Genomic DNA, 2,370 nt, shown 5'->3' with positions numbered 1-2,370 from the left:
GGCCAGGCAGCAGCGGCGGGGTGATGGGAGTGCTGTCCCTTGATTGGCTGGCCTGGTCACCTCCTGCAGAGGGAGGCCAGACTGCGGCTAAACTGTCAGTAGCACATCTCCTGAGGACTCCCAGACTGTGAGAGGGCACAGGCCGGGCTGAGGGACAGCCCCCACAGTGCGTGAATTTTCGTGCACTGGGACTCTAGTTCTATAGAATAAAAGCCTAATATGCCAAGTGTCTGGTTGTCTGTTCAACCAAAGTGTAATATGCTAATGATATGCTAAGGCCGCTCAACCGCTCGCTATGACATGCACTGACCACCAGGGGGCAGATGCTCCAACTGGTAGGTTAGCTTGCTGCTGGGGTCTGGCCAATCAAGACTGAGCAAGATGGGCCAGACACACCCTGGAGCCCTCTCATGGTCCCTCCCGAGCTGGCCAACCTCCCACGTCCCTCCCTAGCCCCAATTGTGCACTGGTGGGGTCCCTCGGCCTGGCCTGCGCCCTCTCGCAATCCGGGACTCCTCAGGGGGGCACATTGACTGTCAGGTAGTTCCATCTATATAATCAAAGCCTAAGCGACTGTTACAGCAGAACAACTGGAACAACCAATCACTATGATGCTCACTGACCACCAGAGGGCAGATGCTCAATGCAGGAGCTGCCCCTCGCGGTCAGTGCGCTCCCAGAGGGGGAACACCACTCAGCCAGAAGTTGGGCTGACGAGCATAGTGGTGGTGGTGGGAGCCTCTCCGGCCTCCATAGCAGCGCTAAGGAGCAGCGAGCCGAGCGCTAAGGAGCAGCGAGCCGAGCAGTAAGGAGCGAGGGGACCAGGACTGTGAGAGGGCGCAGGCTGGGCTGAGGGACCCTCCCTCCCCTCCAGTGCACGAATTTCGTGCACCAGGCCTCTAGTATAGACAATAATATAGTAATAACTATGTATGGTGCCAGGTGGGTACTAGAGTTATCCTGGGATCATTTCATAAATTATATAATTGTCTAACCATTATGCTGTACACCCAAAACTAAGATAATATTGAATGTCAACTGTAATTGAAAAATAAAGTGTTTGAAAAATTAAAATTTGGGGGGTTTAAGAGGCAAAGTACTTCACTTCTAGTCTGCACTTCTTTAATTACTAACGAAGTTAAGCGTTCTTTGCTAATTAGTTGTGTTGTTTTTCTTCCCCTAAGTCATCTATCCCGTCCTTTACCCATTGACATCGATCTTCCTGATTGGGTTGTGCGCCTTTGGGACTATCCATCTGTCTTGGAACTTTATATGTAATTGAACCTAGTTACAAAAAAACGAAGAAAAGAAGCAAACAGAAGGGAATATGACTTCTCGTCACTCCAGCACAACTTTGCCTGGGTACAACGCAAGACTCGGCTGCTTTCATCACAACTCACGGGACTCGGGCAGCCAAAGCCAGCTCGACGCCAGGAAACCCACCTGGTCCCAGGCGTGGGCTCGCTCTGCCACCTCGGGCCAGTGACTTGCCTGTGCTGGACCTCCGCCCCCTTTGTAAAACGGTGCCAAAGCAATCCCTATACCTCCCTCCTTGTCAAGAAAAGATCAATACCGCCACACTAGCAGCTCCCTTCCATTACACAGAATTAACCAGAAGTCACTCCAACTAACCTCCAACAAGCCACGAGCAAATAACCGATGCCTTTTCTTTTTTTTAATTTTTACGGAGCAGAAGGTAGAGGGATAGAGAGTCAGAAACATCGATGAGAGAGAAACATCGATCAGCTGCCTCCTGTACACCCCCTACTGGGGATGTGCCCGCAACCAAGGTACATGCCCTTGACCGGAATCGAATATCCAGGCAAATGAATTATAGGCTCATGGCCTTTGTGAACAGGTTACACAGCGGTTCTCAACTTTCCTAATGCCGCGACCCTTTAATACAGTTCCTCATGTTGTGGTGACCCCCAATTTCATTGTTACAAATTGAACATAATTAAAGCATAGTGATTCGTCACAAAAACAATATGTAATTATAGATGTGTTTTCCAATGGTCTTAGGCGACCCCTGTGAAAGGTTCGTTCGGCCCCCAAAGGGGTCGCGACCCACAGGTTGAGAACCGCTGAGTTAGTGCAAACCGATGCCTTTTCAAGCCAATGTGACCTCGTCTGCAGCAACGCACCTGGGCAGGTGAGCGCCGCGGACTTCCTTGGGCGTTCGCTGTGCGGGGTCCTGACCATGAGCACTTAGCGCTAAGGAGGACGGGGTCGGGGTTTTTTGTTGGAAAAGAAAAAAAAATGGCCATGTAGTCGGGGATCGAGCAAGCCTTTCAACCAGTCGCCTCCCTACAACCCCGACACGGAACCCGGCACAGGAGTCGTCGGGACAACGCGCGGCTGGAACGCGAG

The 2,370-nt window shown here is 51.6% G+C and overlaps 1 protein-coding gene across 1 annotated transcript in view; it reads right to left on the bottom strand.

Annotated features, from left to right (window-relative positions):
• BTBD1 (BTB (POZ) domain containing 1) overlaps nt 1–2,199 on the bottom strand; it is a 35,715-nt gene extending 33,516 nt beyond the window's left edge. Inside the window, exon 1 of the mRNA XM_014549606.1 lies at nt 2,145–2,199. The gene's annotated coding sequence lies outside the window, so the exon portion shown is untranslated. The remainder of the gene's footprint in view (nt 1–2,144) is intronic.
• Between the last annotated feature and the right edge of the window lie 171 nt (nt 2,200–2,370).

Source organism: Myotis brandtii, unplaced genomic scaffold (genome assembly GCF_000412655.1).
Source record: "Myotis brandtii unplaced genomic scaffold, ASM41265v1 scaffold561, whole genome shotgun sequence".
Classification (NCBI taxonomy): domain Eukaryota; kingdom Metazoa; phylum Chordata; class Mammalia; order Chiroptera; family Vespertilionidae; genus Myotis; species Myotis brandtii.
The sequence above is the reverse complement of the archived record's forward strand: the minus strand, read 5'-3'. Positions and strand labels throughout refer to the sequence as shown.